Below are 14214 nucleotides of genomic sequence, written 5' to 3'. Positions count from 1 at the left end.
GGTATGAAAAGTTGTCATTATCTAGTGATAATGTCACTAAGTTGGCAACACTGCTGATGATGGCCCACTCAGGGCAAGTCTTAGGTAAAATCATTAGTCCACTCTGTGCTGACAAGCTACTGTCAAACAACTATCATAGGAGGCCCAGGGTCTGTATGAAGTCACACAGACAAGAAGCTGAGAATGGCTTGATTTTAGAAAGAGGTAATGATTTTAGTATATTAAATAAATAAAAAATATGTTAAAAAACATGGATTTTTATCTTTAAAGGGTGGTTGTGTACACACACTGCTAACACATTTATGTTCGAACAAGTGCATATCATATCCAATGATCCATTTAAGGCCTTTTTCTGGGAAATTTGCTGCTGTAAAACTGGGATTGGACACTGAAAACGAATAGGTTAGTTCTATTCCTTTGGAGTGGGTTTTGAAAAGGCTTCAGAAATGTTGTTCCACTGTTCAAAGACCCTTGAATTCAGTCAACACTCAGCCAACACATAGAGTATTGCAGCCAACACATAGAGATCAATACAGCTCTCAGGGTGCAGAACTAAATTGGTTGAGTTGTAAACTTGGCCCAGTGGACCAAACAACATGATTGGGGGCCAAGATGGCTAATGTTCAGATGGAGGAATCCCAGCTGATTTGATTATACTGCGTGAAACAATGAAAGTATCTGTGTTTGGGGTCACGACCTGTTGGCTTACTGTATGCTACAAGCCATTTCTGCACACTTACAACTTTCTAATTCAAATGTGTAAATAAAAACGTTGTGATTGTATGCAATTTTGAGAGCACCATTGGCAGTGTGGTGATTTTTGTTTATTGAATGAAACCTTATGAAATCTCTATTAAACCTTACCTATTAAAGCCTTATTTAAACAGTTAATAGTGTCCATGCCTTCCAAAGCTAATGTTGGTCATATGTTGTTATTTACCGAAAACTGCAGCTCATTTTGTGCTCAGTTGTTCAGCCAGGTTGATTTCAGCCAATCAAATAATCTAAAAACAGATTATTTCCTTGGCTGCTGACAGCACTGATTGGCTGATGGCAACATGTTAAAAGCATGAAAATCCATTTGTGTCATCTGCTACAAGACATGATGTAGATTATGTCTATGCTCCCATAATTCATAAGGATAATATAAAAAAATCAGCACTGCTTTGGGCACACTTTCATAGGAAGTAAATTGTAAAGGCCTTTATTATGTTGAAGCTCCAACTTTGGCCCATTAACAGATCCATCATCACTATTGGAGAACAATGTGCAAATGAAACCACTGCCATGGAGTATAAGCAATTTCATAAACCAAACCATTATACTCATTACATATTGTTAAAATGAAATAAATGCCCTAATTTGGATTATGCCAAGGGAATATAACACACTTCCACTGAGATTGTCACTCAGTAAATTGTACTTCTTGGGAGCAGCTTTATAAGGGGGCTCCAAAAACTGAGATCATGCAGTATGCAAGTTACAGAAGGCCAAAAACTGTCAAGGGAAAAGTCTGTGCTGACCTCCTAACGTCAAGCGGCATGGTTCAGATTGCAGAACCACACTGTACCATTTTCCATTTGGCACACAGATTAGGGAAGCTGTTTTGGGTAATGCTGTTATGATGCAGACTTATCAGTCCACAAACAGATTATCATAGCCTACTAGATAACATATGGGCCCAGGAATAAACTTAAGTATATCATTTTTAATAACAAATCAGAGAAATATAAGGACTAGAAGTGATGTATAGCTAACAACTATACAGTATTTGTTAGTGCTATATCCGATTTTTATTGGAATGTGGAAAATCTTCACCGGACCAAAAAAAAAAAAAACTATAACCTATAAAACTATAAAATACTATAACCATGATGGCAGTGGTCTTGTAAAATTAGACAATGAGTCTTGTAGAGACAGACCAATTAAAGTCATATTTACCACATTTATGGCACATGGGAAAATGTCTGGGATTAAATTATTTTTACATTATTGAACATTGTGTTTGAAAACAATATTAGCTACTAAGAAAGAATGACATCTTTAATGAGAAGTACTTTCCATGTTTGCAGTTGGCCAATGAACTACAAGTTTCTCACATAAATGTTGCAGGCCTCCCAAAAGGCATATAATGATTTAACCAAACAAATAAGAGGTCTGCTACTAAATAGCTCTGAATCTTTCGTGCCTTATAAGGGAGATATCCAACCGTTAGAAGAATGCATATTGTGATTTATTTGTAAAACAACTTTCTCAATATGAACGGTGATATCGATTACATCATGAGAGGAGGGGGTTTACATTTACATACAGTATGAGATCACAAGATTTAATTTAATTAAGTTGGATCAGATAAGAAAAGTCTGCTGTGCAAATATTAATACATTTTACAAATATAATTTTCACTGGTAATATTTTATATTTTATACTGGTTATCCGTATTTAAATGTATATATATTGCACTGTATTGTGTTTTAGGCTTCAATGACATTTCTGTAAACTTAATGGATAATATCCTGGCTTAAAATTTCCAGTGCCCACAGGTTTTGTACTGTATCAGAGTGCCAGTGACAGTCAACACATGGTGGAAGGAGTCGCGTCTCACGCATCAAATCGATGTCGTAGTAATTCAGTCTGACGTGACTTTGACCACTGACCTGTCAGAAGCTATATCAGCTCCTGACTACATCACGGTCCGTCTCTTTGTCAGTCTCGCTGAAGAGAAAAGACAGCGCAATGACATTGCATTATATTAGATTCATTTTTGGATTTTTGGACCCGCTGGTTATCCTAGGTCCTTAAACAAGCAGTGTCCCAGCTGCTGTGGTGAGTACTGTTGAAACGTATTGGTTTACCAAGGTTCTGTGTTCAACACATATCTGTCGATTAAGACTATTGTTGCGCTGACTGGTAAACCAGGGCATCAGTTATTCTGTGAGGTTACTGTGGCAACCACATAACACATTATTTCAGTACTGTATTATCATTAACACATTGGTTAACCAGGGCTATTTTTCTAGAGGCATAGGCACTATGGCTGCTTCCTGTGCTACATGTTCAGGTCCTATGGACCTCATGGATGCACACATCCACTGCCCTGGCTGTTTGGGCATCGACCATCTTAAGGAGGCTTTAACTGACCCACGCCCAGAATTAAGTCTAATGCCATTGGGAATTAGGCAACAGAGACTGGCAAAGTGTGAACCGGAAAGTGAGGAGTTCTTACCACCAGTCAAGACTAAGACTCAGACAGGTAGCAAACACTCTGCTAGCAAAACCTCCAAAGAAGAAGTGAACTCTGACTGCAGCACTATCTCACCAGGTAGTTGAATTAGTTTTTGGCTGGCTCAGTCCAGGCTCCCTGATATATATCTCAATAACCTCCCCCAATTGACCATTGGTGCCTGGTCAGATCTTCGGCTGCTCAGGAGGTCTTTGACTACAGGGTAAGAGCAGCTGAATCTAATTCCCAGCATATCGGATGTAGTGTGAACTACCCTGCACTAGCTGCACAATGGCTACCTGCTCGTCATTCAAACTTGCAGACTCTGCAAACTCTTACAGGCCACCGTAGCAGGATTCTCAACTTGGATGATCTTCACGGTATCCCCACACCCACCACCCCCCAAGGATAATGGAAATGTTTCCCAGCGTCATGAAAGTGAAAGTGCCATGACATTCAGCCAAGTATGGTGACCCATACTCAGAATTTGTGCTCTGCATTCAACCCATCCGAAGTGCACGCACACACACACGCACGCACGCATGCACACACCCGGAGCAGTGGGCAGCCATTTATGCTGTGGTGCCTTAAGTCGTGGCACTTAAGTCGTGGTATTGAAGGTGGAGCGAGAACTGTACATGCATTCCCCTCACCCACAATTCCTGCTGGCCCAAGACTCGAACTCACAACCTTTCGATTGTCAGTCCGACTCTCTAACCATTAGGCCACGACTTCCCTTCCATTCCCTTGGTCATTGGAGAGGCATTACAGACAACAAGTGGCTTCTCAATACACTCGAAAGAGGATATTGTCTTCAGTTCCATCACAGACCCCCAGTGAGCACCCAGGTTCATCCAACAGTTGTCAAGGATCTGTGTCAGGTCCTGGCCCTTTCAAAAGAGATCCAGATCTTGTTGGAAAATAGTGCAATAGAACCAAATATTTTCCTGTTAGGAAGAAGGATGGAAGTTTCAGGCCCATCCTGGATCTGAGGCGCTTAAACAAGAGCCTCAAGCATCTTCCCTTCGGCATGTTGTGAATTATAGATGTTCAACATGCAGTCGAACCTGGAATGTGGTCGACCCACATAACTGAAGTTTTCTTCGGCTCACTTTTCAAGGCAGAACTTATCAGTTCAGGGTCCTTCCGTTCGACATGTCTCTTTCTCCCTGGGTGTACACACGCATCATTCAGGTGGCACTGGAGCCACTTCATTGAGAAGACATGCTGATTATTCCATACCTGGATGATTGGCTGTTGTGCACCAGATCATACCAACAGGGGTTTGACAAACCCATGTAGCCACCTTGGGTCTAAGGGTGAACTTTCAGAAGACTTGTCTAACCCCAAGCCAGTTGTGTTGCCTCCCTGAGACCTAGGAGAAGGGACAGGTTTCTTCAGAAGGGAGTCCCAATAGGGACGCAGGGAGATGGTAACCATGGATGCCCCCCCTCAATGGGTGGGGAGGACTGTGGCAACACCGAAGTGTACGGGGCATTTGGAACCCACAACTAAGTGCCTCTCACATCAATCTTCTGGAACTATGGCCAGTGTTTTCTGACTTTGAGACATTTCAGGCAAGATCTGTCAGGGAGAAACATTCTGCCAGATTGGAAGGATCTGCTGTCACAGATGTAGAGAGCATGGTGGCATCCCATCCCAGACAGGCTGAAATTGTACATCTGGCCCTGGGGTTAAGAGGATGCTATCCCAGTGTTCAGCGGGAGTGAGGAATACAGTCATGAGTGCTAGGGCACCTTCAACACACCGCACTTATGCAAGTAAGTGAAAGCAGTTTATTTCTTGGTGCACAGACCGGACTCTTAATCCAAGTGATTGCCCAGTCAGTGTGGTGTTGGAATTCAAGCAGTATTTGCTGGATGCTGGATGCCCTCCAGCCACACTTAAAGTGTTTGTGGCTGCCCTGTCAGCCCACTGAGACCTTGTGGATCAGGTATCAATCGGTGTGAATATACTAGTGGGGGCTTTTCTTAAAGGGGCTGTACATCTGAAACCGCCAGTACGGTCAGTTTGTACCCAGTGGGACTTACAGGTGGTATTGGACAGGTTGTGTTTGTCACCCTATGAGCCTGTTGAGCAAACAGACATAAGGAGCCTCTCTATTAACACAGCATTTTTGTTGGTCATAACATCAGCCAGAAGGGTCAAAGAGTTGCATGCATTGTCGTTGAGCTCACAATATCTCCAGAGGACAGTCATGTTACACTCTGGCTGAATCCAACCTTTCAGTCCAAGGTATTGTCGCCTCAGTTCATAAATCAACCTATTCTGCTGGCAGCATTCACACAGGAGGGAAGGGCTTCACGGGCAGCTCTATTCCTAGACTGTATATTGAAGGAGTATGTATTGAGGACTGCCTCATGGCATGTCAAGGACCTGCTTTTTGTCTAAGCTAACCCGGCAAGAAAGGTGCACCTTTGTCAAAACAGAGGCTCATTCACTGGGTGGCCAACTCTATAGTTGAAGCATTTCATGTGACAGGTCATGTATTGCCTGCAACTGTTAAAAGTCATTCCACTCGGGCAGTGGCTACTTCATATTCAGCATTACATCGTGTACCTCTTTCATAAATACGTGTGGCAGTTACATGGGCATCGCCTTGCACAATTACAAGATTTTATCGAATTAATGTGGCTCCTTCTTCTGGGATCAGTTCTGCCATATAAACAGAAGATGTGTGTGAGCTTACATCCTCGTGACTTTCGTCTTCCACCATGTGTTGACCGTCTCTGGCAGTTTAATACAGTGAAATAAAATGCTGGTTACTGGAGTAACTGTGGTTCCATGAATGCTGGAAGAGACTCTGGTCACTCTACGTGTGACTGAATTAATACGAGATTCTCGATGTGATGTGCGAGACAAAACCCCTTCCTCCATGTGTTGACTGTCTCTGGTGATCTTCCACCATTCATAGAACCACGGTTACTCCAGTAAGAGATCATAAACATAAGTCTTTTTTTATTATTATTAATCTACTTGTATTAGTTTTCACATAACTTGTACACATTTTACTGGTCAGACTTTTTCCATACCATAACTCCTGACTAAATGTGTAATCAAGTGAAACATTATGGAGTTCCATCCACATCATCTAAATGTTTCACAATGCCAGGAATTTTTATTGTTGTTATTATAACTGTTATTATTAACCCTAACCGAGTTATAATGTTGCTAGCTTAATGTCAGTAATAATGATTAGACAAAACTTTACTGTGATAGGCTATTCTCTGTTCATGAATATAGCCATATGTTTATAACTATATATATTGTATAGGCCTACATACAAAACATGCTTGTGTTTATGAATGTAACTAAGCTTCTGTTCATGATTATATGCTCTGATGTATTTATTTGTGTTTGCGATCGTCTGAGGAATGAATATCACTGATAATATATGTGCTATGTGGTAATTGTGTTATTTTTTTCCTATTAATTACTAATAGTATCAGTGACCATTAAAATAATGTTAATAATGTAGTTTATTTGTGTAAACAGCATGCTTTTTTTATTTCAGATGTGACAATAACATTGCAAAAGATCCTTATTCAAAGTTAGCAAATGCAAATAAGTTCCCCCCTAAGGAACCTGGAACACAGCTAAGACCAAGCAAGGCACACACTCCCATGAGTCTCCTAAAAATTGTTATTTCCTTCAGAACATAAACAATATACACTTTGGAAATGCTACGTATGTGATGTTCATGTATGTATTTCAAAATGACACAATACCAGTCAAAAGCTTTTGAACAGTAAGATTTTTTTTTTTTTTCATTTTTGTGAAGAATTGAACTTCTGCTCACCAAACCTGAATTTTATTTGATCCAAAATACATAGTTGTGTTTGCTAAAGCAGTAATATTGTGAAATATTTTTACTATTTAAAATAACTGCTTTCTTTTTTAATATACTTAATTTATATACTTGTATTTATTCCTGTGATCAAAGCTAAATTCTCAGCATCATTACTACAGTCTTACTCCACTTGTTACAATATACACTATACCATTCAAAAGCTTGGAGTCAGTATATATAAAAATGTAACTTTTATTTAGCACACACGTCATGATAAATACAATAATCATGTTACAAATTATGCTGTTATTTCAATTCATCAAAAAAAATAATAAATTATCCTTTGCTTTTTTCAACAACAACAACAATAATAATACTGTAAATGTATTTTTGAGTAGCAAATCAGAATATTAGAATGATTCTGAAGGATTGTGTGACTATAGTAATGATGCTAAAAATTCAGCTTTGAAAGTAAGCTTTGATTGTTCCTAATAAACTGTTTAACGGCACTCGCAAGTGAATTTCAAGTTATTTTGTGGGATAATGAAATATATTCTAAATAAACCTCAAACATAAAAATATATACATTTATTTTGTCCTCACATTCTTTCTTGTAACTCTTCCCTCTCAGTCACACACCTGACTAAAAGGCTCATTATGCAGCTCATTATGCGGGTCTTTGTCTTCTCAGGTGTAACTCACACTAATATTCATGGTCAATCACGCCTTTTCGCATATGCCCTTTTTAAACAAAAAGTGTCTTCGAAAATTTATATCGATCTATTGTTTTCTGTGAGTGAGTAAACAACATGATTTTCACATCATTCTAAAGCAAAAATTCTAGGCTGCTAGATCCAGGTTTGACAGTCTTGTGAACAAATGTTCTGTATGTGTTTTATGAATTTTAGGTTTTTCACTAACCACGTATAAACGTTGTTTTCTCAAAAACACAATTATGTACATACATGCTATTTACATATTATTATAGCCCAGTTTGAACTGAATACAGTGGTTTAAGACTTTAGCCATGTATATGTTTATAAGCAACTGAAAAAAGCACAAAAGTCAGGGCATGTCAAAACTTTTCCAGGCCCCCAAAACCCCCTTAGACCTCAGAGGGTTAATCCGTCTCTTCTGCCCACTTCTGGCCACTTCTGACCAGATTATGACATGGTCTTCACTGCAGAACACAAAATCCAGGGGGTGCGGTTGTATCCAGATCCAACTCCTCCCACCTTACGTATACCTAAATCTACCTGTAACAATGTTCATATGGCAGAGAAGGAAGGAGACCAGGGTCGGCTTACTGAGGCTCATGGGAACTTTATTGTTCATAAATAAAGGAAGAAAACAAAACAAACTCGCGCCACATGCGCGTCAATAAATAATCCACATTCACTTTGGCTTCTCGCGTTCCGTCTGCTGCATCCTCCCACGAGCCCTCAGATCTCTCTCCCGTTTCTGGAAAGCGACCGGCTTAAATACTGCTTCCCCACACCCATCACTGAAATGAGAAGCAGGTGTCACTTGTCTCTCACTTAATCCTCTTACCACCGCTGATCTCTTCACCCTCTCTCCCGTTGCAGACCTCGCTAAACCACGCCTCCCCCGCCACATACCCCCACCACCCGACTCAGGCCGGGGAGCCATCCGGCCTGCAGCACCCCCCCCCCCCCCCCATTCCTGGAGAGGAAGTCGGCTACAGCCACCTGCGCCCCCGGTCTGTGAATCACCTTGAACTTAAATGGCTGTGAAGATAGATACCAACGGGTGATTCGCGCGTTGGTATCCTTCATACGGTGGAGCCACAGGAGGGGCGCGTGGTCCGAGCAGAGGGTGAACTCCCGGGCCAGGAGGTAGTATCGAAGGGTGAGGACCGCCCACCTGATAGCCAAACACTCCTTCTCTATGGTGCTGTACTTAGTCTCTCTCTTAGAGAGCTTCCGGCTAATGTACAGCACCGGGCGATCCTCCCCCCCTCCACCTCTTGGGACAGGACCGGGCCCAGCCCCCTGTCCGACGCGGCAGTCTGCAACAAAAAGGGGAGAGAAAAGTTAGGAGAGTGCAGGAGCAGTCCACCACACAGGGCAGCCTTAACTTGGGTAAAGGCCTGTTGGTACCGCTCCGTCCACTGGACCGTATCTGGTACCTCCTTTTTAGTGAGGTCCGTCAGGGGGCTAGTGAGGTCCGAATAACCAGGAATAAACCTTCTATAATATCCCGCCAGCCCCAGGAACTGCCTCACCTCCTTTTTGGTCTTAGGTCTGGGGCAAGTCGCAATAGCTGCCGTCTTATCAATTTGGGGACGCACCTGCCCGTGACCCAAGTGGAAGCCAAGATACCTTACCTCCACCCGCCCAACTGTGCACTTCTTCGGGTTGGCCGTTAGCCCCGCCCGTCTCAGCGCCTCGAGGACAGCCCTCACATGCTCCATATGCCGCCGCCAGTCCCCACTATAAATGATAATATCATCCAGGTAGGCGGCGGCATATGCAGCATGCGGATGCAGCACTCGATCCATGAGACGCTGGAACGTAGCGGGAGGTGTCTGTTCGTACTACTTCATAATTGAGATCGCCTATTCGCTGTGTGACCTCAAAGGGTCCTTGCCACTTTGATAATAATTTGGAGCTGGATGTCGGCAGTAATACGAGCACTTTATCTCCCGGTGCAAATTCTCGGAGCTTAGTTTCCCTGTTATACCGCTGGCTTTGTCTGCCCTGGGCCTGGAGCAAATTCTCCATTGAGAGCCGCCCCAGTGTATGGAGTTTTGCTCTCAGGTCCATGACATATTGAATTTCGTTTTTGCTATCCGAACGTCCGTCCTCCCAAGTGTCTTTCAGGACGTCCAACACCCCGCGGGGCTGGCGTCCGTAAAGAAGCTCGAAGGGGGAAAACCCCGTGGAGGCTTGGGGGACCTCGCGCACAGCGAATAAGATCTATCCCAATTTTTTGCGTCTTCTTGGACAAATTTACGAATCATTGTTTTCAAAGTGCGATTAAATCTTTCGACCAGTCCGTCCGTTTGTGGGTGATAGATGCTAGTCCGTACCGCTTTAATGCCCAATAATTCGTATAATTCGCGTAACGTGTGTGACATAAACGCGGTGCCCTGGTCCGTGAGAATCTCTTTTGGGATTCCCACACGGGAGATTTAATGAAACAGGGCGTCCGCCACACTCTTCGTCGAGATGTTGCGGAGCGCCACTGCTTCGGGATATCGTGTTGCGTAATCCACTATGACTAACGCAAAACGATTTCCTCGTGCGGATCGTTCTAATGGCCCGATGAGGTCCATACCAATTAGTTCGAAGGGGACCTGCACTAGAGGTATAGGGCGCAATGGCGCTTTTGGGGTGGCCTGTGGGTTCACCAACTGACAGTCCCGACATGACGCGCACCATCTGTGGACGTTCTCGTGAATGCCCGGCCAAAAAAATCGGGTCATTAGACGATTTAGCCTGGCTGTCATACCTAGATGCCCTGCCATTGGATTACAATGTGCCATCTGGAAAAGCATTTCCCGACGGCTCTTAGGTACTAATAATTGGGTCGTATGTTCCTTTGTCTGAGCGTCATGGGTCACTTGATACAACCGGTCTTCAACAACGGCAAAATACGGATAGGAGAGCGGGCGGTCAGGATGGAGGGCCTGCCCATCGATGGAACGGACCTGCTCGAATGCATAAGGGTCTCATCCTGTGACTGCTCCAGAGGAAAGTCATCGCGATTGGAAAGGTTTAGCCTGGCCAAATCGCTCAGTTCCTCTGAAGCTTCCCCACTGGGTCCTGGTACAGATTCTCCTACCTGAGCGCTCACCCCTCCCTCCGGGCCTCTCTTCTTCCCAGAGGCATCCACTGTTAAGCACCCCAATAATTGTTCAAAAGCTGGCCAATTGGTCCCCAAGATTAGTGGATGCCGGAGGCGCGTACTAACGGCCACCTCCACATAATGCTTTTGTCCCCTAAATTTGATGCCTATGGTTTTTACAGGGTATTCCACTATATCCCCGTTCACACACCTCACCTTAACCACGCGGCCCGTATCCAATGCCCCGGATTGTATCAGGCTTTGATGGATGGAGGTCTGGTTGCAACCTGAATCCACCAAAGCCTGATAGGTACCCCCCTTAATACTCACAGGTATTTGATACAACCCGGCTTGATCGGGGGCAGCCTGCGGGTTGTCCGGGATCCGGACCAATGTCCCCACCTCCATGACCGGGCACCGGTCCACGAAATGGCCCGGATCCCCGCAACGCCAGCAGTCCGGCCCAGGCCTTCCCGCCACCCTAGTGGTTGGAAGGGGGTCAGGTGATTGACGTGGGGAAGCAGTAGGTAGCTCAACCAGACCCTCCACGTGTGGCGGCCCCATTCCTCTGGTAGGACCCCGTGACATCGTTGCCGACTCCACCCCTGTTCTCCAGCGGGGTGCGGCCCTTGGTGACCCCGCGAACCGGGACCTGGGTAGAAGGACAGGCTTTGCAGCAAGAGGAGAGAGAGGGGGGGAGAGAGAGAGAGAGAGAGACAGATGGAAGGGGTTCGCCGACCCCGGAAGATGCCGCCAGCTGATCCTCCGCCAGTTGGATGGCCAGATCCAATGACGCCGGCCGGTGGCACTGGACCCACTGAGCAGTCCTCTTCGGGAGTTGTGAGATGAACTGCTCCAGCACCACGGTGTTGATAATGGTCTCGGCGTCACTTCCTCCGGCCAACAGCCATTTGCGGCACGAGTCTCGGAGCTGCTGGGCTAAGACAAAGCGCCGGCCAGCTTCAGTCAGTTCTAGCGACCGGAAGCGTTGACGGTGCTGCTCGGGGCTGAGGCCGACCCTTTGGAGCACTGCTCTTTTTAAGTCTGCATATACCAGGAGGTTCTGGACGGGCAGTTGTTGAGCAGCCTTCTGGGCCTCCCCAGATAGCAGAGGAATTATTCTGACCGGCCAGCTATCCTCTGGCCACCCACACGCCTCGGCCGTCCTCTCAAAAAGATCGAGGAACGCTTCAGGATCATCCGTTGGCCCCATCTTTGTCAGAGGCATGTGGGCAGCAGGGCTGGAACTGGGGGAGGCTGACCTCGTCCGAACCTCCCGGTCCAGCAAGCTCCAGAACAGCTCGCGGTCCTCCCGCTGGACCCGCATCATTGCCTGGAACCGATGTTCGTGGTCGGCTCACAGCTCCAGCAGGGCTTGATGTTGTTCCTGATGCAGGCCCGCGAGCGATGTAATGAGCTCCACAAACGGCGTTCCCGATGCTCCTGACGGGGTTTGCATGGTGGCGGCGTTCTCCTTCCTTCCCGGGTTTCGGGCACCAGTGTAACAATGTTCGTATGGCAGAGAAGGAAGGAGACCAGGGTCGGCTTACTGAGGCTCGTGGGAACTTTATTGTTCATAAATAAAGGAGAAAACAAAACAAACTCGCGCCACATGCGCGTCAATAAATAATCCACATTCACTTTGGCTTCTCGCGTTCCGTCTGCTGCATCCTCCCATGAGCCCTCAGATCTCTCTCCCGTTTATGGAAAGCAACCGGCTTAAATACTGCTTCCCCCACACCCATCACTGAAATGAGAAGCAGGTGTCACTTGTCTCTCACTTAACCCTCTTACCACCGCTGATCTCTTCACCCTCTCTCCCGTTGCAGACCTCGCTAAACCACGCCTCCCCCGCCACACTACCCATCTCCACCTCCTGATCCCTTAACCCAACCATCTCTATCCCTTAACCAACCCATCTCCACCCCTAAACATACCAATCTCCACCCCCTTGATGTGGATCCAACCACGTCCCCTGGATCTTGTGTTCTTGGGGTACTGAGGTTATGTGGTGCTGATTATTTGAAGAGGAGAATAAATAGGCGGACATCTCTGTCGGCATCAAAACATGAGCAGGAGGGCTAAAGTTATTGCACACTAATATTACATCTGCTTGTACTTACTGCTGTTGTTTTTCTCTTTTTTTCAGAAAATAATACTTCGGATTCGTCCCATTGGTCAGGGGTTGGTTGGTCACCGACGTTGCATCTCCGTTCCCTCCTTCAGGGAACGAGGGTTACCATATGTAACCGAGACGTCTTTTTTTTAAGCAAACGTAACATATCTCTTCCATCTACACATGACTCTCTAACACTAGCCCCCTTTATTCTATTTTATCTGCATATTTTCTTTTTATTTATTAGAATAAAAATGTAAAAAATAAACTACTATGTTGCTACATGTACTGCATCACGGCACATTTATCTTATTGCTATTTTGTTGGTTTTGATTGCTTCTATTGTCCTCAAAAGTGGCTTTGGATAAAAGCATCCAATAAATCAGTAAATGTAAATGTAACTTTAATCTGTTTATGAGCATTTTAAAACATAATATAATCCAGTTACACCCAGCACTGTAATTTTTCAAGTCTAATTGTGTAATCCAGATTACATGTAATCAGTTACTTCCCAGCACTGTACATCATGCAGAAGCAATTTATGTTGTTGTCATAACTAAATATATCAAATGCTGTTTAGATTCCCAGAGATACTGGGATATTATGGTGCTTTTATGCTTTTCCATGATTCACCCACGATGCCAAGATTAAAGTCAAAGGAATTTTCCACAGACTTCCAGCTGGGTCAACCTGGAATTGGCATGACCACACAGTTTCTATTTTATCCCTATAGTTGAAAAGTTCCACAACGACAAGCTGCGTGAAATGTGACGTGAAATGGAAAGCACATGTCACGTCTGCTGAATATTAACAGGTCATTGTAATACAACTAGTTTTGTAAAAAAAAATTTCTGAAGAATGTAAGTGAGCAGTGTTTGCTTGTGTTTTCGGTGTGTTGCTATGCAGCATCTAGGGTGTTGGTTGCTTATAATATCATGGTCCCTATTTGGTCAATAGAAATATTTGCAACATTTTTGATCACTTTATTATCTGCCAAATGAAATCTCACCTATTACAAGAAAAGCAATAATACACTCGTCTCAACAAGTCTGTAGAACGAATGTTATGAGGAAAAGATTTGTTCAAATCATAACCCTTTTTACAGTATGAGCAATAATGATGCTTGATCAGCTCAGTCATTATTTTTCCTCTAAAACCGGTTGAGAAGTCATGTTCGGATAATGTGAAACATTGTGTCTTTCATGAAAACATCAATTTCTAAACATCATATTTTTCACTGATTGGCACTTTTCC

Source organism: Carassius gibelio, chromosome B17 (assembly GCF_023724105.1).
Source record: "Carassius gibelio isolate Cgi1373 ecotype wild population from Czech Republic chromosome B17, carGib1.2-hapl.c, whole genome shotgun sequence".
In the NCBI taxonomy this organism is placed as follows: domain Eukaryota; kingdom Metazoa; phylum Chordata; class Actinopteri; order Cypriniformes; family Cyprinidae; genus Carassius; species Carassius gibelio.
The sequence above is the reverse complement of the archived record's forward strand: the minus strand, read 5'-3'. Positions refer to the sequence as shown.